Source organism: Octodon degus, unplaced genomic scaffold (genome assembly GCF_000260255.1).
Source record: "Octodon degus isolate 3935 unplaced genomic scaffold, OctDeg1.0 scaffold00012, whole genome shotgun sequence".
NCBI classification, from domain to species: domain Eukaryota; kingdom Metazoa; phylum Chordata; class Mammalia; order Rodentia; family Octodontidae; genus Octodon; species Octodon degus.
In genome coordinates this window covers 12,029,508-12,051,868 of record NW_004524588.1, presented here as the reverse complement: position 1 = coordinate 12,051,868, position 22,361 = coordinate 12,029,508, and the positions used below count along the sequence as shown (strand labels likewise).

At 40.6% G+C, this 22,361-nt stretch overlaps 1 pseudogene; it reads right to left on the bottom strand.

Moving 5' to 3' along the window:
- Positions 1 to 905: 905 nt before the first annotated feature.
- On the bottom strand, positions 906 to 2,867 carry LOC101575893 (annotated as a pseudogene).
- Positions 2,868 to 22,361: the final 19,494 nt, after the last annotated feature.

The following is a 22,361-nucleotide window of genomic DNA, read 5'->3' as shown; positions in this document are numbered from 1 at the left end:
CATTCTGTTAATGAATAGAATGATTTGTTCTAATGGTGTTTGTAAATAGGATATCAAGTCCGCATCTTATACAGCAATTAACCACTAATTAAAACAAAATAACCCCCCCAAAAATAAATAAAATTAAATTAAACAAAAAAAAAGAATTTAAAATGAGATGTATCTGTTCCCTGTTTTCAGGCTCAATTTTTTCTTGCTTATGATTATAGTAGTGTGGCCAGAAGTTGTTGATTTCTCTTCCTTAAGTTGGCTATAGAAACAATATTTGCCCAATGATTTTTCTTTTAATGTGTGCAATAAAGTATCTCTCTCTCTCCATCAATATTTCAGGTTTTAGGTGTCTCAATAAGCAGATGCACAATCACTTTTAAAGAGTCACTTTAGAAGCAGAATGGGTGTCCCTCTGTGTTATGTGATTCTTCTCTTGCCATAAAATTTATCCTATCCTCATGAAAGACAGGCTAGGAGCTTCAAAGCCCCCAAAATAATTTTTCTTGATTCTTTTGCACAGCTCTGAGGAGAGTTCAGATTTGGATTTGGGGCAGTTGGAGGGATTGAGTAAAGGTGATGAGGGCATTATGAATAACAGGAGCTTCATCAGAAGGCATCAGGGAGGCTGGATAGTGTCAAGCCACCAGTCATGTCTATTGTCCTGATTATGGAAAGAAGTTTTGATTCTTAACTGTAGGATCACAATCTGATAGTTACTGTTTTCCTAGAACCTGTCATGGTCAGAGATGTCAGCTGACATAACCTGAGTGCAGAATGTGTGAGAGAGCTGAGAACAAAAATATATGAAAATCGGAAAGTCCAATTCACTCTCAGCCTGGTCACCCATATCAATGGCTCTTCCTCTTTTACCCATTGTCAGTTTTCACCCTTGAGATTTTTTTTTTTTTTTTTTAGCAGTCAGGCTGAGTTTAATGATGGGGAAGTGGGCCGGACCATACACAGACCTGCCCATCCCCTTGCCCAAGGCCCCAAGAAGCCAGAAGTGGTCCAGGGGGGTGCTGTGGTTCCTCCCCAAGGCAGGTACCCATGGTCCCTTAGACTTTGTGCAAAATACTAAATGTTAATTTGGCATTGAAGGCCAGCTGTGAAAGGGGGGATGATTCTTTGTGCAGCCAGCCCAGAGGGAGAGGGAGGTAGGTTAGGTGGCCCCCGGCCTAGAGCAGAAAAGGAATGGGTAGGTAGGAAGAGGGAAGGAAAAAGACTTCCCCCTAGCTTGGAGGGTACAGGCACAGGGCAAGTTTCTGTGTAAATTTCTCTGGGGTAGAGGGCAGACATCCAAGCAGTGGGGATTACAGATCCTCATCTCCAATGCCCTCGAAGGCAAAATTGCCATGGATATCACTGGCACTGGCATCTGTGCTGGGACTGCCAATCCCTCGTAAGCTCACAGCACTCAGCTTACTTGAGAGTTTGACCATTGCATCAGGTGACTCAAGCAGCGGTGGAGACTTCACTGCTTGCTGGCTGTCTGAGCGTCTCAGGGTACCTCCCACCTGCCGGTGCAGCATCTTTCTTATATTGCCCCCTGATTTCTTCACCATCAGTTCATCTACCATGGACTGCAAACAGATGCTCATCATGATAGCCTGGGGGCTGGTGATGGTGACCCACTGTAGCCAATCCTTACTCATGAGGTATTCAAAAGCCAGTTCCAGGCGCACCTCACCCCAGCCCCGGCCTGGGCTATTTGTACTTCCACTGGGCAGTGGCACAGAAGAGGTGACCTGCCAACATCGCATGCAGGTGACCCGGAAGGAGCCTTCACGAAGTTGTTGGCCAGGCAGGCGGAGCTGAAGACTGAGCTCACTGTTGCCTGCATTCACCACCACGGGACAATCCTTCTCGGGGAAGTCAGCCACACAAGCATCAAAGCACAGATAGCCATAGTGATGCAGAGTTTGGGCCAGACGCAGGAACTCCTTCTTGGAGACCTTCTCTTGTAGAGATTTGAGCTGCCGGTGCTGCTCTTTAGTGACCAGGATCCAGCCACGCTCAATATCTGACACTGTCTGAGCACAAAGCAGGTTCAGGCCAATCCAGTTCTCCATGACATCGTCATCATAGGCAGAGTCCCAATAACTCTTCCTTAGCACAGTCTTATACTCTTGACTCAGAAGACTGGTAACAGACACATAAGGCAGCTCAACCTCTTGCAACTTCCATACAAAAGAAAAGGCTCCATCCTCTTTTTCTCTAACAAGGAAGAGACTGAAGTATCCAATTAAATCATCTGGAAGATCCAGCTTTGCAGCCACAGCCTCTAGGACATCCTCGGTCTGATCTGAAGTTAGCACGTTGACCAAAACTTTCTGCCCATTGCTGAGCAGCACTTCCAAGGAGACCTCCTCTGTGGGGACCTGCTGTGTCTCCTACTGTGCCCGACGCAGGAAACTATTGAAGGTCTCACTGTTCCCAAGCAATGGGTCTTGGCGAACTCACTCACTGTTTGCATAAATTCTTCACCTGCCCCACCCTTGGCTGCCATCTAGTTGAGTCCAGTCTATAGAACAGCTTGCATGTACTTCTCTAACTGCTCTCTCCTCTGTTCTACCTCTGCAGGTGTCAGAGAGAAAAACTTCTTTGGGGGGAATGCAGGAAGCACATTTGCCCCATACTCCTTCCGAAGCTGCTCCTGCAGGCCCAGAAGCTGGCTGTAGCGAACCCAACAGTGCAGGACTCCATTCACGTGAATGTTATAGGCCACGTAGGCAGAGCCGCCGCTGTCCCCGTTGCGGGACTCAGTTTCAGGAATGGAAAAGTGCATGATCCCTATGGCAAGGCCCACTCAGGCTCCGGACTGTAAGGGCTGCGGCGGCTCTGCACAATCGCCTCCGCTGTTCAGGGCATCCCCGCAGCCTCACTCGCCATTTTGGGGGGCCTGATATCTGAGGTGGGAAGGCGGTATATATATCGAGATTTTTGTAATTCTAACACAATCCATGAAACCACCACCCAACACTTCAACTGGAGGGACACTTTGAATACTCTGATGAATCTTGTGCTACTTTCCATCTTTTAAGAAGATGTTAACTTCTCTTTAATGAGAATCTATGAGTATTCAACAGTTTAAAGGAACAAGAACCCCAAAGCCTAAAGCCTGAAGTCCCTTTAAAGAAAGATGGTTCACAGATGGCACAAACAGAGCGAGAGTGAGATGGAGCAGGTCTAACGTGCACTTCATCCACACAGTGCCCTTGGGGCTAAAGCCAGAGCACGTGTACCTGGAAAAAGCCACCATAAATATTTAGTGAGCTGATAATCGAGGAAAGGCTGACGGAGAACAGAGGCAGTAAATTCTGTGCTAAGGCATATGAGAATATTTTTCTTCGTTGAGAGAATTTATGACTATTGTGGGGGTAGAGGAGATGAGGAGTGAAACCCTGAGCTTGTGATTTGTTATGACACTTATTTTCAGGGCTTGAATTTACTCCAGAGTGTTTTCTGCCCCCTCCAGCATCTGTGCATGTGCTTGTGTGTGTGTGTGTGTGTGTGTGTGTGTGTGTGTTTGTACATAATCATCCATCCTACGCTTAGCCTATGAAAGCAAAATATAATTTCATGAATCCCCAAGTCCTGGCTATATTTTAAATTTTGAGGGGCTGGTGAGATGGCTCAGTGGTCTAAAGCACCTACTTAGAACAAGCTTGGCAAAGCACGGTGACCACGGTTCAATCCCCCAGCACCACATGCCAGCCAGCCCCGCCCCCTGGTGGGCTGAGCTGGCCACACACACACACACACACACACACACACACACACACACACACATAAATAAATAAAATTAAAAAATAAATTTGATTAATGTTTTTTCTTAATTTTATTTATTTATTTGGTACAGGGTCTCACTGTGCAGCTTAGACTTGTGCAAATCCTCCTGTTTCAGCCTCCAGAGTGCTGGGACTGCAGGTGTGTGCCACCATGCCCAGTTTGAGGCCAACATGGCATGCGGTACTGAAGATTGAACTTGGGTCCTTGCGCTTGCCAGACAGGCACTTAGTCTGCTGAGATATCTCCCCAGCCTGATTGATGCTTTATTTTACATTGCTTTCACCTTGAGTAATTAATACTAAGATTACCTACTAAAGCCTTTGCCTCCACAAGGCAAGATACAACATTTGTCTCCAATTCTGCAAAAATTTTGGAAGGTCATTTGGTGGCCAAAGAAAAGATTGAGTAGTAAGAGAGCCCAGGAGGCCAAACAGAGCCCTTGTGCTAGTGCAGAGCTAAACTGCTGCACCCCTGGAGTGCTGCCTATAGCCATTGCTGAGGAAGAGCTAGTGCAGTCTAATATGATGTGATTCAGTAACTAATCAGGAAGCTCTAGAAAAGGTAAGGGTTATCCATAACTCTGGATTTCCAAGAAAATCTTTACTTTATCCAATAAACACTAACTTTGGTCAGTACCCATTTGAATTGCCCACAGTTTCCCAAGTGTGCTCAAGAGAATTTATGTCTTACAAGATGTCATAAAACAAAGTCTCTGTGCCATGTGACTGGGAAATTCTGCACAGGGCAAACCTCTGGGAGACTTCCAAGGTCAGAGAGTATACCAAAGCTCTGAGATGCCCTGCATCAAAGCAGTTGATGCAATTTTATTTAATCCAGAATTTCTCAAACCTATGAGACTACTATTACTAATCTTGTCCTTCTACTCTCCAAAAATCAGACCTGCTCCAGTCACAGCTGCTTTGGGCTAGTGCCAAAGACAAGTTTTTACCTCTCAAACGTCCACCCTATTGCGTGCCATGATTTCCTTGCTTGGCAGTGTGCTTCCCTCCCTTTATCTCAGCCCATCTTTCTAGTTCCAACCATCTCAGAACAATTCATCATCTTTGCTAAGATCCCTTCCTTGATCCCCTGGTCAAACCACAGTATCAGCACACAGGTCACACCACCATGAGTATAAGCCTGAAATTGTATGTCTCTCAAAGGAGGGAGCACATTGATCTATCTTTATATCTGTATATAGAGATATAGATAGAAAATATAGAGATAGATAGATAGATAAAATATATTTATTTATACAGATAGTTTCTCTTAATTCATTGAAAAGAAAGATTTAGGCTAATATTGTCTGGGCATTGTTTCATGCCTATAACTTACTCTGAGTAACAATATACAATGTCTTAATTATTGTTTCCCCTATTAGCCTGATTTTAAACTGTTTTATTTCTATTTTCTTCTTTTTAAAATGAAAAATTATATATCTTTCACTAAAATTTATTTGGGAAGGAAAGGAACATATTTTATCTCTCTCTGATTTCTCAGAGTCTAGCATAATACTGAAGCCAAAATACATAATATTAGAGTGAATAAAGGAAAAATAATGGGATAATTTGTGCAGTGCAGTGCAGTGTAGTGGAACCCATCTCCACAGAGTCTTTCCCACCAGGGGAGGGAGGAATTGCATCATCACCATCCTGGGGTTTTGTGGTTTTCCATGGAGTGCCATAGTAGCTTGTCTGAAGTGTTTATGGACTACGTCTACATCAGGTGGCTCATATCAGCTAATTAATTTTAGTTGCCCACTGATAACCTGAATAGGCACACCAGAGTCTACATTTTCTAACAGGACCTATAGATGATTTCCATGCAATTACAAAAGGAGAATGACTGCTTTCAGATACAATGCTGCTAGACAAGTCATTATGACCGTACTTCCAAAGATGTCAGTAGAAGTACCATGCTTGTTGAAAAGAAGTATCTAAGAAGTACATCAAGGGACAGGGGAGATGACTCAGTGGAATAAGTGCTTCCCTGGCAAGCACAAGGGCCTGAGTTCAATCCCTGGTTCCACAACAACAACAACAACAACAACAACAACAACAACAACAACAACAAAAAGTACATCAAGTGATTCTGAAAGTCAGAGAAATAATTTGAATATCTTTCTCATTGTGCCAGGCACTGTCTGAGATGCTTTTAATTGCAGTAACTAATTTAATTATCCCATCAACCCACCAAATGTAAGCAAAGGACCATCCCAGAAAATCACCTCCCTTGGAGCTGGTGTCATTTAAAAAAAAACCCAAAACTTTCTTTTAATCATTTGATTCAGCTGTACCACTGCTTGGTAGATATCAGAAGCCACCTAACTCAACACAGTGTAGAGCTACCTGTGTATTCATTTGCTGCAGCACAATTTTCAGTAGGAAAGATATGAGCCAGCCTACGTGCCCAACAGAAGATGCATGGCTGAAGAACATGTACGTATAAAATAGGGCATTGTTCAGCAGTAGAGAAAAATGGAATTGTATCATCTATAAGAACATACATGGTGATAGACCTGGGTCGAGTTTTAGTTTTCAGCATGCAGAGAGCCAGTTTTTCCAGCACCATTTGTTAAAGGGGCTATCTTTCTTCCAGTAAGCATGTTTGGCCCCTTTGTCTAAGATCAGGTGGCTGAGTGTATTTGGACAGGATATCACGTCTGCATCTTGTACTATGAATAGCTACTATGAAGACAACAGTATGCAATGTATTAATTATTGAAACTGTCCAACTAATCTGTTTTGAAACTGTCTCATTGCTATTTGTTTCTCAATAAAATTAATTTAAAAAAAGATCATGCATTAAATTCATGGTCATCGTGCCAAGTGAAATGAGTTCTGTTCAAAAAGACAATTATTGCATGTTTCCCTAAAATGTGGACTCTAAGAATGATGACATGGAAGTAGAAAGGAGGCTATTATTAGGCAAATGAAAGGAGGTAAGAGGAATAAAGAATGGCAAGGGAGGCAGAAAAATTATTAATCATATAGTTAAGAAATCGATATTGCTATAAATTTATTGAGGCAAAAAGTGTTTACTACACTGTGTTATGCTTTGTATCTAGTTGTCCCCTGAAAGCCTCATGTAAATTATGGGGCAGATGTGGATGGAGGAGTGGCTTGAGGGGTGGAGCTGGAGGGGCAGAGGACGAGGGCGGGGCCCAAGAGGTGGGGTCAAAGAAGTGTGAACTGTTAAACTGGCTAGTCTGTGCTTTCTGAGAGGTGTGGAGAGGGTCATCCTGGACATCGCAGTGCCCTAGCCTCTCCTCCAGGGTCTTGAAACCTTCAGTAACTGTGAGCTAAATAAACCTGTCCCAAATTTTCTGATCAAGGAGATTATGGGGCCACAGAGGAATGAGATCAATGATGTACTGTGTGCCTAAGGAGAGTCACATGGAAACATTCTCTCAGGCTTTCACAGGGAGTAAATTGGTCAAGCAATGGCCGTGACTCGTCCATATGGCTGACACTAACAGAGGATCCACAAACTGCGGTACAGGGTTTCGGGATAAGTCCTGAGGGGACTTGACTGAGCTTGGCAAATACAAAAGTTACATTTCATGATATATATGTCTTGCTTTATCTTGGTCTTATCCATCCAGCAGAAAAGGGTAGAAATGAGGTATGAAAAGTGAAGCCATGTTAATATGCAGAGCTGTGGAAGGCTCAAGTCAACAGATTCAGACATTCCCAGTCCTGTGGATAACACACTACTATTATGGACTACTGGACTATATTGGAACATTTTGCTGAATTCATGCACCTACAATATTTGGATGGCAATGAAATACCCATCTCTGACAAAACTAAACATACAGGGCTGGTGAGATGGCTCAGTGGTCTAAAGCACCTACTTAGAACAAGCTTAGCAAAGCCAGGGACCGCGGTTCAATCCCCCAGCACCACATGCCAGCCAGCCCCACCCACTGGTGGGCTGAGCTGGCCACACACACACACATAAATAAATAAATTAAAAAAAAAAAACTAAACATACATAAAAAGAGATATAAATGAAGGACAATTTTGTATTTGTATATGCAAAATAGGATATCTATCTATCTATCTATCTATATATATATCACCACTTTCTCTTAATTCAATAAGAAGATTTGTATGACTAGTGTTTGGACAGGATATCATGTCTGCATCTTGAGCTATAAATGACTACTACAAAGACAACATTATGCAATATATTAATTTTTGTAACTCTCCTACCAACCTGTTTTGAAACTGTCTCATTGTAATTTTTTTCTCAATAAAATTAATAAAAAAAAGAAGAAACAAATTAAAAGACCAAAAATACAATATTAGTGGTGGAGCAGCATACACCTGGAGTACTATCAAGTAGACTTTAGTATTAACCAAGTAATATCATAGTAATATTTTTAATTTTCTAAAAATTTGGCTTTTTGGCATCAGGATTGGTTAGGAATCTTGGGTCATTCTGGGAACACAACACTAACTCTATACTAAAATAATGTCTTAGTGTTACTTGTCCTTTTTTAATTGAAAGATTCTTAATGTTCTCATTGTATATACATGCAAATGATAAGTTGGTGATGTTATGGATTCGTTAGTTAGCTAGATTGAATGTTTCTATGATATTAATGATTAAAATATCAACTTATACCCCATAAATATTCAATTATTACTTGTCAATTAAAAATAAGTTTTTCAAAAAACCTTTCCTTCCCTAATTTTGAGTGTTGGGTATTTGTCCCAGCAATGAGAGAAGAGTAACTAATATACTCTGTAGTGAAATAACAAATCATGAAACAGTGCACATGTCATCACCAATTTTTAAAAAGTATATTAATGTACAGAGATATCCAGAAATTGTCCAGAATAATATTCACTTAATTATTCTAATTCATCTCTGGGAGTGAAAGAGGAAGTAACACATTTTTTCTTTTTTTAGTTTTGAGAGCTTTTTTCATTTATGCTATTATAAAAGTGTTTCTAAGTGGAAGAAATGAAGAATTGCTGGGCTGGTGAGATGGCTCAGTGGTCTAAAGCACCTACTTAGAACAAGCTTACCAAAGCATAAGGGACCGCGGTTCAATCCCCATGTGCCGACCAGCCCCGCCCCCTGGTGGGCTGAGCTGGCCCCACACACACACACACACACACACACACACACAAATAAATAAAATTTTTTTAAAAAGTTTAAAAAAATGAAGAATTGCTGTATGTGAGGTAATGGAGATAACAATCTGATTTTAGTAATTATTTTACAATGTATATGTATCTCAAAACATAATGGTATACACTTTAAATATATCTGGTTTTGTCAATTCTACTCACTAAAAGGTAAAAAGGTGAAGAGAAATCTGCCGTTATTCTGATGGGTTCTCTTTTAAATGTGATCTGTTTCTTTTATTTAGCAGCTTTTAGTATACTGTTCCTGTGCTGAATTTCTGGGTTCTTGATTATTATATGTCTGGGAGTATTTTTAATCGGGTTGAAGTTATTTGGAGTTCTATCTGAATTATGTACTTTGTTATTTCCTATATGCTATGTCTGGAGGTATTAGAATATTTCAAGTTCGTATAACTGGAAAATATTTTAGTTAGTTTTCAAAGGTATGTTTGCTAAGTATAAAATTCAGAAAGGACAGGTTTTTTTCTTTCAGTCCTTTAATTACTCTACTTTTTTACATACTTGGTCTTTTTTTTCTTTCTAATGTGGAATAAGGTGCTATTTAATTTTGTTCTTCCATAGCTAATATTTTTATATATATGCTTTAATGATTTTTTTCTTTACAGTAAGTTTTGAACAATTTCACTTTTGTGTATCTTGGTATGATTTTATTTAAATTTCTTGTACAAAAGGCTCATTTTTCTTGGAAATGTGGTGTTATAAGTTCAACTAAATTCAGAAATTTTAAATCTTTAAGTATTTATTACCTACCCCTTCTACTTCGAGAATTCTAATACATGAATACAAGTTTCTTGATTTTGACACAGAATAAACTATTATATGATTGATCTGTAAATTCTTTCTTCTTCATTTTTATTTTGGACAATTTTTATTGTTATATTCATTTAAGTCTATAAATAATTTATTTACAGTGTGCAATCTATTACTAATCTCACGCTATGTATTCATTTCAGAAATATTTCTCTAAAATTCACTGTTTACATCTTATATCTTTCACATTTCAATATATGCCTACAATTTTTAATATATGTAATTATTGATTTTTAATAAAGTTAAAAAAATAAAAAGGTATTAAAAGCTTTTAACTTTGAAATAATCATAAACCTACAGTAGGTCACAAAAATAGCACACCCTTCTCCTAGCTTCTGCAATTTTCATCTGATGGCAGCATTTTACATAATTAGCTAGGAAACTGACATTAGTATAATCTGTAGACCACATTCAGATTTCAAAAATCTCTACAAGATGGGTATGTGCATGTATGTCCTATATTTTAGCTCTGTGCAACATGATCATGTGTGAATTTGTGTGACCAACACACACCCACACAAAGAACTGCCAATCACCACAGAGGCACACCCTGGCACGACCTTTCTATGAGCCTGGTCCAGATTTGACAGCACACCAGGCAGCTGCAGCAAAGGCTCAGTAGCTCTCTGATATGCACAGCATCACCAGGGCAGCATCGCCAGTCTCGCTTGGCCACCACTTTGCTTTCGGGATGCAGACAGCCAGCAGTGAGCAGCATCTCCTGCGGCCTGGCTCCAGGCCCTGTCCACAGCCTCCCTGATGAGCAACGTGCATAGAAAGTTCAAATGCCAGCACTTCTGGCAGCACAGGAAGCAGCTAGCTTTCCTCTCTGTTCCTTTAATTGAAGAGCTATATGGCTGATTCCCTGAAATTCCAAGAAAGAAATCTCTCATCTTGCTGAAAGATTTTCCATAGGAGAACGTTAGAGGAGAAACATCTATATTCAAAGAAATAAGCCAAGGGCCAGCCAGATAGCTCAGCTGACTAAAGCCCCTGCTTAGGCAGGTGCAGGAACCAGAGTTTGATCCTAGGTGTGCTGTGCTGGCCTCGCCTCCAGGGCATGCTGAGACGGCTATTGAGACTGGACTTGGTGGCACGTGTCTATAATCCCAGAGCTTGGGTAGATGGAAACAGGAGGATCACTATAAGTCTGATCTGTGCAGTGAGAACCTGTACTAAATACATAAAAACAAAAACAAAAACAAAGCATTAAAAAGAACAAGCTAACCCTGGGCTCACCTGCTGCAACCCACTGTTGTTCAGTTAGTTGATACCCTTACTTCTTCAGAGCAACTGAAGTGTGAAGGTAAGGGGCCAGCTCCTCATCTCATAGCATTTGGGGGATAGGAATTGAGGGCCACACCCTCCAGCATGCTGACCCAGCATCGACTAGAAACACTCACAGGAATACCTTTATGAACAATCCTTTCTATGGCAGATGTTGCTTTAAGCACTTTATTACAAAATTTCATTTTATATTCAAATCCAAGTCAATGCAACCTGAAGTCTGTATTCCTGATTCATTTCTATGCTGCCACCCCAGGCATCTAATAATGGAACAGTCTTTATCATCACAATTATTATGTGTACCATTTTTTGTAATTTTATAATACTTTATCTTTTCTCTTCCTCTTTCATGTTTACCTTCTGGGAGCATCTGTGGAGGACCACTAGGATGACTTTCCTTGAAAGAAGAGCAGTTACCTCCATCTTGGCTAACCTGGCCCTATTTCCATGTACTGATATGTACAGAGCTGGCAAGGGCTTTCCCTGATCCCTTTAATTGGTTTTAAGCAATGCAGCCCAGCTTTGAAGTCAGGTGATAGGGCAGTGTTTCTCCTAACTCCCCCAAAGCAAGTGTGAGACAGGGCAGGATAGAGAGCCATGCTCCTCTCCATGCTGTTGATTGGGGTCAAGCCTTGCAATTAGAGGCTGCGACTTCCCAGGGCATAAAAGATTGCACATCAGAGCTGAAGCACTGACCACAAAATGTTAGATACCACCTCAGTTGTGTTATACAGATTATTCTTTCTCTGCATGTTGCAGAGGTGACTGCAGGCCTCCCACTTAGCTGGGTTCGCAGTACTCAGCTTCTTTTCTCATAGTCATTCATCCCCTGGCCACTCCTTTCTTCACAAAATAATAAAACCAGGTTTGGTCCTGGGTCAAGGTCTTTCCAGTTAGCCATCATGTTAGCTGGACTTAGGACCCCTTCTCTCCCTTCTCTGTAAGTGTGTCTTAGTGCCTTTATCCTCACCATGCATTGTACTGAAGTGATAGATTGGAATTCACTCTCTAGAATTCTGCTAACTTTTTCATGGAATGACAAATATAAACATTCTGGACCACAACAAAGTCCAGAAAGTGCCCTCTATAAGCAATCTATCACGATCCTCAACTCTCACCAATTCTGAACTCCAGGGGTATTTCTAGAATGTGAAAATCAGAGGCCAGTCTTGAGACTGTTTGGAAACAAAGGCCTTTGTTATGAACCATGGATGTAGTCCGTCACTCTGGTCAGTGCCTCTCGTGTCTGCAGAGCACTTTCACATAGGGGACCTCACCTGAGCCTTATCGAAGCCTTCCAAGTGTGGCAAGGGAACTCTTGTTGAGGGAAGTTCAGTGTCAGCTCCAAACCCCTGCCATCCTCACAGAACCACACTTTCAGGTGAGCTGTAATAAGGAAGAAGAAAAGTGATGACAGTGCTATGTTTGTCATTACCAACAATAATAACATGAAATATAAGTTCCATAGCTCTGGAATTGAAAATAATTGTTTTCAGTTATATGAACTATATCTTTCTTTTATTGTTAGATCACTTCATCTTATGATAGTTTCCATATAAATTTTTTTTAGTTTCCATATAAATTTAAATTTAATCCCAACTAAAACAACATTAATGTGTTTTACCTGCATAAAGGCCCCAGAAGAGAGGCAGGGTAGATGGATAGGGGAGTAGAATAATTTGTCATCCAGACTGGAATGTTTTTGAGAGTAGGAGGCCCTTTAATGATTATATCTGAGTAATAATTCTGTGCTGTCCCTGGATAAGCTGAGAGCACTTTGTGCATATAGAAATCAAGGGCCAGAGAGTACAGGCAATGCATCCGAGGTCACATAGCTGTGAAGTGGCAGCATGTGGACTTAGAAAGAGCCAAGAGCAACTCCAGAGCATGAGCTCCACACACTGCTGGGCTGCGTGACCTCTGCTTCAGTGCAGAGTTGAAGACTTTTGCTTCTTATCTCCTAGCTATCAATAGAGACTCAGGCCCTTTCGTGGGCAAGAGACAGCATGATTTTGTGAAAAGCAAATACCACCAGCCCTACAGTGTGTTCTGGGCATTTGGCTTGCTCCTCCTCATCATGTGCTCCAGGAAGCTTGACTACTTATGAAGCAGTTCGGTCCAAATGGCATCAGGTTCCAAGGATGATAGCCTGTGAAACACTAATCAAAAATCACTTTGTGAGGTGCACTACTTTTTCTTTTCTTTTAGGTGAAATATGTTACAAAAGAGCACTTTGGGGATGGTCAAGTCCCCCAGAGATCATGCATGCATGCATGCCTTCCTTAGGCGTACAGTTCCCTTGACAGAATGGGAAGACATTCAGGTCACATGGGGCATCAGCAGAGCTGAGCAGAGTCCCCGTTCTGGGGACAATACCTGGATTTTTATTTCCTATCCTTATCACCCCCTACTTTACCCTGGCTTGGATCATACTGAACTCTTGCTCTTCCTCTGCTCTTGAAATATATGTTATTTCTACCTATAACATCTTTTTTCAGTCCTCCACTCAGTACAGAAAACTATGCCCTTTTAGCCCGAAGTCACCACTTACAGTAATCTTGCTCCACACTTTCTAGAAAGGACTAAGTATGTGCTGTTTCCTCTCCACATTTGTATTAGCTTACTCTAGTTCTAACCAAGTCCTATCATTTTTTCTTAAGAGTATTTCATTAGACCATAGGCAGGGACAGCAGGGGCTGAGCTCTGGTTATCTCGGTCTTCCCAGACACAGCACACAAAACTTGACAGATATATACAAATGAATGCATAGCATGTGTAATGGCATGCTACCCTTTTTAAAGTCCTCATTTGCTGTGGGTATTATCCTAAATATTCTGGAAACCAGTCGCTTGAACCTGGCTTAGGCTAGTCTTATGGCTTCCATATCCTGGAGGCTTAGGTAGGAGACTCTAGTCTCTGCTCTATCCTTTATCTCCATCTTACAGAAGTCCCCCATGGGCTCTAGGGAAGCCTGAGCGCCAGACAGGCACTCCTCCATAGCTCTGCTGCACACACACTTGCTTTCAGTCCTTGATCTCCCCTCAGAGTGACCCTCCCTGTGCCCACCCTTTAGACCACTTCCCTTGAGTGACTAATGGATGCCCCCCTTTCCTCTAAGTGAGATGCTCACATTTCATAATCTTCTCTTTCCTGAAGATTAAAAATCCATGTGTAATAGATGAAATGGTGTAAAAACCAGAACACAAGTTGGGGCAAAGGAAGAAAAGAATCTAGAAGAAGGGAACCTTAAAATCATATCCATATCACATATTAGTGAGTTCTTACATTTCTCCTTTTTTGTCCTCTTTCTCTTTCTTTCTTTTTCTCTTCTCCCCACCCTTCACAAACACACTACCTCTCTTTTCCTCACTCCCCCCACACTTGAGGATTCACACCCAGTCAGCAGCACTTTCTCAGGCTCTTTGTTCTATCACAGCCAATACAAGGACCCAGGAGACAGAGGGAAAGGGAACACAGCTGAACGCACAATAAAAAGAGAGAACATTGTACAGTCACCTAAACCTTCACAGCAATGACTTGGAAACACACAACATACAGTCAATGACAAGCGTGTACATGGGAGGGGCATGCCCTTTGAGGAGCAGTGACTTAACCTGATCATAACAAGGAGTCAACACTTATTAAACACCTGCTTATGCCATGAACTTCAAAACTTATAATCCTCCTACTGACCAGCAGGTGGGTGCTACTAGCTCCGCCCCTTTATAGATGGAAACACTGGTGTGGAGATGTTAAGTAGTTTTGGCCAGCAAATAAGTGATATGTGACCCAGGTCACATCATGTTACTTTGTTTTTTATAACATTTCTATTTGAAATTATCTTGCCTAATTGTTTTATCAGTCTTTCTTCTCTCTTCCCTTCCCAGTCTACTACCAAATGTCAACTAAAAGGTGGGAAGGATGTTGTCTGTCCTCACAGATGAGACAGCCCCAGGTCATTGGGCACATAGCAGGCACTCAGAAATGATTTATGTGAATGAAATGATGGAGTTGGGATTTGAAAATAAAGCGTGTTGTTGAAGTTCCTTAACCATCATCCTATTTCAGATTCTGAACCACTAATCTACAAAAAGGAGGTAAAGGCAGCTACCTTTCATGGAGGAAAAGGTATTCATAAATACCCTGTGGCCCTGTCTGGCACACTGAAGAGACCCACAAGTTGGTGGCCACTGTCATTGTCCCCTTTTCCTTGAACACATTCTCCATTTGATTACGCAGGCTCCTGTGTGGGAAACAGAACTGGCACTGACCAAGGCCACTTAAATTGGTTACTCTGGAAGGAATTTTCATATGAAAGGAAAACACTGGGTTTCTGTCAAGCTCTGGGAACACCCAGAGTTCTGTGATCTTGTTAGAGTTTTGGCCAAGTAGGAGGCCTGGCCTGAGTCTTGTTGTTAGGGATCTGCCTGTTCTCAATCATTCCACAGTGTGAAAGCCATAATGTGTCCCTCAGGGCAGTGGCAGCCATGAGGCCTCATTTACCACACACCAGCATCCCCTCCTGGAACTTCCCTGGCATATTTTTCCCTGGCCACAGGCATATCCATCCCCAGTATACAACTCTGAAACCACATTCCAATGTTAGGGGATTAGGATTGCCAATGTCTACATTTATGTGTACGACACCCATTTAAAAAGAAAAGCATTCGATCTGCCAATATTCTTCCTTGCTCTGCACCTTGCTGACTTTTTAATTGAATTTTCTGATTTAAAGATGAATTCTCGTAGCTAAAATTGGCTTTGAGAGTTAGTTCTTTGCAAGCTGGGCCTTCCAAGAAGATGTTTTAATGTATTTAGCCCACATCAGACCTTTTAGCATTCTGGAACTACTACCCTTACCTAGATGATGCTAGGCCACCCAGGCCAAAGTTAGAGCACTAATCTCAGGACAGCCAGGAAGTTTCTAAGAAAGAGAGGGGAAAGGAAGTACATGCACTTGCTCTAGCTCTAGCTCTATGATGTGTTTGGGCAGTTAAAGCATAAACATCTTTGGATATAGTTCCTTAAACCAAGCTTCTTTGATTAAGGAACAATACCCTAACTGGTGCGTCAGTGTAAGAACAACCAAGCAAACAGAGGAGGCAACGTAAGCATGTGTAGCACTGATCCGCAGAAGTCAGCAGACAGGGATGTCAGCGAGGACCAGAATGACCGTGGAAGACTTCACAGCAATGAGAGGCACCTTAGGTAAACTTTTAGGGGCTGAATGAACTTTGGATAAATAAAGAGAGAAGGGGAAGTCCAGATGGAAGCACAGCATAAGCAAAGGCTCCAGGATGGAAGTGTGGGGGTGGAAAAGGAAACAACAGAGTATGTCATCGGTCAGGGTGGAGACACTTGGCAGAAGCCAAAGCCTCATGCAGAACAGCGGTGAGAAGCAGGCCTGAAGAAGGACACAGCTGTTTGGCATCTGACTCAATAATATTTACTTAACCTAGTTTGTGGCCCCTTGAAGGAGAGATGGAATGTTCTGCATCTTGAAATCTCAGTTATTCAGGTCACAAGGGAGGGGCTTTGAAACCATACCTAGGTTCAAGGAAAGCAGCACTTTGTCTTTTGCTGGACATTCTTCAGTCTGCTCCTTAAATGTTGGTGTTTCAGTTATCAGTCCCTCCTTGATTTCTCCTTCTGAGCATCCTCTCAAGGCCAATGTATTCCCTCCCCTACCGTTAGCCGCCACCTATCTGCTGCATTTCCCAAATCTGTGTCTTTCCTCCTTGTCTGTGTCCTTGAACTTCCAACTGTAAGCTCATCTGTTTGATAATCATCTCAATATCACTCAACCTGAATACCTTATTATAAAGACCTATTTTTCTCTTGCATCCCTACTTCTCTTGAAGGTTCTATCCTTCCTTTTTCCTTATCTCTGTTCCTCTCCTTTATCATAAAGCATTAATTGAATACCTGCAACCTGCCCTAGACCTTTTACATTTAAAGACTTTCTAGATTGGTGGGACAGGTAAATAAGTTCAACAATTCCTTTTGTCATTTAAAAAACTATAAGATAACTCCATATGAAATAAATATCTATAAAATGCTTACACAAACAGAAATTGGCCCACAGTTCTTAAAGAATCTCTAAAACTTTCACCCAGAATAGTAGGCTCAACAAAGGCCTTCTTGGTTAGATAACATCTGAGCTGAGTCTTGAATCTTGAGAAATCAGTTGAACCAAGAAAAAATACTATAAGACAGGATACAAAGGAGAATGATCAATTTACATTTGAAAAAGTGTTCACATTCATATAACTAATCACATTTATTTGGCCCTCACCATGTATCAGTTACTAAGATCAGCACTTTACATGTTTTTCATGTTTTTATTTGACCTTAATAATAATCTCAGGAGTAAGTGTATTTTACCAATTGAGTAGTTGATTAGATGAGGTCCAGGATGACACTGTCAATGAATTTTCTGGAGAGGTAGTTGAACTGTAATTCTAAGTATCTCTAACTCCAGAGCCTTAAAAATGGGGATTACAGGAGAGTAGCAGCAATAAGTAGAAACTAGATCCTAAAGGGTCTTTGCAGACCAAAACTTAGAAAAAAAAATGGGAGGCTGCAAGGGTCAACATTTTGGCCCTAGCCTTTCAAGGTCAGTGAAAACTAAGGATTTAGGAGAACCTGTACTGTAACATCATGTAACTCAGTTTGTCTCAAATTTTCTGATCAAGAAGATTATGGGGCCACAGAGGTAAGTGATCAACAATGTAGAGTGCGCTGAAGGAGAGTCACATGCAGAGAAAACATTCTCTCAGGCTTTCACAGAGAGAAAATTGGTCAGGCAATGGCTGTGACTCATCCACATGGCTGACACTGACAAAGGATCTACAAACTGTGGTACAGGATTTCAGGTTAAATCCTGAGGGGATTTGACTGACCTTGTCAGATACAAAAGTTACATTTCTTGTTACATAGGTCTTGCTTTACCTTGGTCTTAACCATCTAGGATAAAAGTATAAAAACGAAGTATAGAAAGTAAAGCCATATTAATATGCTGAAATGTAAAAGGCTCAAGTCAACAACTTGTGACATTGCCAGTCTTACAGAAAACCCACTACTAGTATGGACTACTGAACTATATTGGAATATCTTGCTGAATTCATGCATCTACAATATTTACATAACAATGGAATGCCCTTCTCTGACAAAACTAAACAAAAAAAGGGGATACAAATGAATGACCATTTTGTATCTGTATATTCAAAATAGGATAGATATACAGCTACTTTCTCTTAATTCAGTGAATAGAGTAATTTGTTCTAATAATGTTTGTGGACAGGATATCATGTCTGCATCTTGTACAATAAATGTCTTAATTATTGAAACTGTGTTAGTAATCGGTTTTGAAATTGCCTCATTGTTATTTGTTTCTCAATAAAACTATTTAAAAAAATAAAGGGTCTTATATGTTCCAGGAAAGGGTTTATATTTTATATTGAAAGAAGTAAGGACCAAAAGAGGAAGGGTGTGGGGAGATGGCTCAGTAGAATAAGTGCTTCCCTGGCAAGCACAAGGGTCTGAGTTCAATCCCTGGTTCTGAAAAAAAAAAAAAAAAAAAAAAAAAGAAAGAAAAGAAAAAGAAAAAGAAAGAAACAAATGATGACCTATTCTGCTTTAAAGCAGAGAAGGTAATTGAAGAATATTTCTATGTACCAAGGTCACTCTGGGAGAGCAGTTCAGGATGAACACAGATTAAGAAGAAACAGATGGACCCTGGTAGTCCAGATAGGCTGTTGACATAGATCTGGTAAGCTTCTTGAGCCTGCAGAAAGAGGTGGAATGGGATGACTTTGCTATGACTGGGATGTAGGAGAGGGTAGACCAAGAGCAGTGCTAGGATTTGAGTAAGTTCATTTGCTTTTTTAAAATGACCGTATTGATTGATAATTCAAGCAATATGTATTAATGAGTGTCTGCCCTGTGCCAGAGTCCCTCTAGTTCCTGGGGATATAATGGATCTACAGCACACATAGCCCCTGGCCTTAAGTAACCTGTGCTATAAGGATGCAGAGAAATAAAAATCATCTCAGAGAATAAGTATGAAAGAGATATAAACATATCACACTTAGCCAAGGCAGGGTGAACACAGGCAAGCCTCCTCAAGGAAGTATGCTCTTGATCTCTGTCTTAATCTATAGATTCACATTTCTAACTACTGGTCACATAAGCTAGCTGACCTCAAATTTCTATCTCAATATATCCAGAATTTAAACTGAACTCATGCCCGTAGCCTGGACACATGTTCCTTTCCTTAGGTGTCATTTTCCATGTCCTGCTTGACTTTCTTATGCAGTAAACAGATTCTTTGAATAACTGTCAAGCGCCAGCATTATATCAGGCATGAAGCAAATGAACGTTTTCATCTTGGCTTGAAAATGAGAAAACATAGGTCCTGGGCATCTGGATGACACATTTTAAATTATTTTACCAGACAGCACAACAGAATTATGAGCACCAGCTTTCACATGGCTGAATTGGGTGCTACCTGTCAAAAATGTGGTTCTACTTTGGAACCAAATGAATCCACAGAACTCTGAGGCAGGTTTTATCTTAAGGGAAAGCAGAAGTGTAGCTCCTCTGCTCCCATGGAAAAGACCACATTGAGGTCATAGTGATATTGTTCCCCCCCCCCAAGGTCTGACTCCAGATGGAGGAAACTGGCAGGGGGTGTCAGACAGGCTCCACACTGCTGCCACCACTCAGTCTGGCTGCGGTGTGGACGATTAGAACAGCTTGTGATGTTCTCGTGATAAGGACAGAGATTTAATAGAACTTTTCTACGGAGCACAGCTTGCAATCTTTCACACAGTTCTATCCTCCTCCAGAACTGCTCAGTCTTTGTTTTTGGTAAAGGCACAATTCTTAGCAGAAGCTTTGTGATTAAGTAAAGAGAGGAACAATGCCAGTGAAGAAGAATGCAGGAACAACATGAAGACCCAGAGGGGGACATCTCCCACAAAGCCTACCACTGAGTCTTGTCCCAAACATGCACTCCATCCTGCTCAATAAAGGAATAAAAAAGAGAATACATATGTGGAAGGAGGTTGACAGGAGGGCTGCTGGAAAGCCCTGGGGTGGAACGAGACTGCAACACCCATTAACTTTTCAATAGGGTGTTTTCAGTGATACCCCTCTGTATTTCACTTGCGGATATTTTATTCCTAAAGATCCTAGGGAGAGAACAGAGGCAGAATTGCCATAATTTGTCCCATTGTATTCCAAGATCAATGGACTGAGGAACTTCTGCCAAATCTGCCGTCTATGCAGCCCCAGGGGAGTTTTGAGCAGCTGTATATTTCTCAAGAGAATTCCTGTCATTGGTCTAAATTTTAAAATTCGTATTTCCAAGATGTGGTAAAAGAGAGAGGTAACAAGGAGGCAATGTTTCAATATGAGATACCAAACATATGTTCGCAACTACTTAATTCCAAGACTCCAAACCTCAAACCAGCTACCCACAATGTACAAAAAAATCAAACATTTTATCATCAATTAAATAGATTAGAAGATGCAGCTACAACTACAAATACACTCAGCTGCCTAATCTTTGACAAAGGGGCCAAACATGCTTACTGAAAGAAAGATAGCCTCTTTAACAAATGGTGCTGAAACACTGACTCTCTACACGCTGAAAACTAAAACTTGACCCAGGTCTATCATCGTGCACTAAACTAAAGTCAAAATAGGTTAAAGAAAAAAAAACATGGATTAAAGATCTAAACATTAAAACAGAAACACTAAGTCTCCTAGAAGACAAAGTAGAAGGAAATCTTGAAGATACAGGGATAAGCAAACAGGTCGTGAACAAAAATGAAACTGCATGGGAAACACTTGAAAGAATCAACAACTAGGACCTCCTCTTATTGAGAAGTTTTTGCACATCAAAAGAAATTACCAACAGAGTGAAAAGACAACACACAAATTTGAAAATATATTCATTCTCACCCTGACTAACTCTAGTGCTGATATCTGTGAACTAGGCAACCAAACTGAGGATAGCAAAGTGTACTACTAAAGTCATGCTTGAAATACCTCTCATTTTAGAATTCTAAATCTGTCCTGCTTCTAATGTCATAGCAATTATTGCTATACCCTCTTTGAAGTAAATGTTTCTTTTAAAAAAGATGTAATAAAAGAAAACAAGGGAGAAGAATAAGCACTCAGGCAAAGGTCTTCTCTCTAGAATTTATAAAGAAATAAAAAACACGAGGGCCCCAAAATTCAAAGACCTAATCCAGAAATGGGCATCTGAGACAAACACATACTTCTCAGAGGAAGAAATACAAGAAGCAAATAAATACATAAAAAATGCTCCACATAACTAGGCATTTGAGAAATGCAAATTAAAATAACACTGAGATAACATCTCACCCCAGAAAGAATGGCTATCATAAAGAAATCAGCCAACAACAAATGTTGGAGAGGCTGTGGGGAAAAAGGAACCTTTCTCCACTGTTGGTGGGAATGTAGACTGGTGCAACCATTACGGAAATCAGTGAGGAGATTCCTCAAAATCTAGGACTGGAAATCCCATTCAATCCAGCTATCCCCTTTCTGCGAATTTTCCCAAAAGAATTGAAAATATCATCCCATAGTAATATATACTCATCTATGTTTATAGCAGCATAATTTGTGACAGCCAAATCTTGGAAACAACCTAAATGCCCATCACCTGAGGAATGGATGAAAAAGATGTAGTGTTTTTATACAATGGAGTATTACTCAGCTATAAAGAAAAATAAACTCAAAGCGTTCATATATAAGTGGATGCAACTTGAAAATACAGTCATAAGTGAAACAAACCAGACGCACATGTGTAAATATCATATTGTCTCCCTAGTATAAGAACTTAAAAGAAGAAATAAAAATTGAAAGTTATAACACACTTAAATGAAAAGCAAGAACTTAAGGATTAAACAAAGAGAGAGAAAGGAGAAAAATTAGGGAATATGGCAGGGATAAAAACCATACATTTATATAAACAAGATGGTTAAGGCAATGTTTCTGAGGATCTCCATCAGGTTTTTGAAAAAAATAGCAGTTAATGGGTAGAATTCTCACCCTGACTAACTCTATGTGCTGATATCTGTGAACTAAACAACCAAACTGAGGATAACAAAGCATAATAGTAAAATCATGCTTGAATTACCTATCATTTTAGACTTCTAAATGTGTCCTGCTTCTAGTGTCATATCAATTATTGCTATACCCTCTTTAAAGTAAATGTTTGTTTAAAAAAAAAAGAGGTATTAAAAAAACAAGAAAGAAGAAAAAAGTGTCATAGGATTGTCCTGCTAC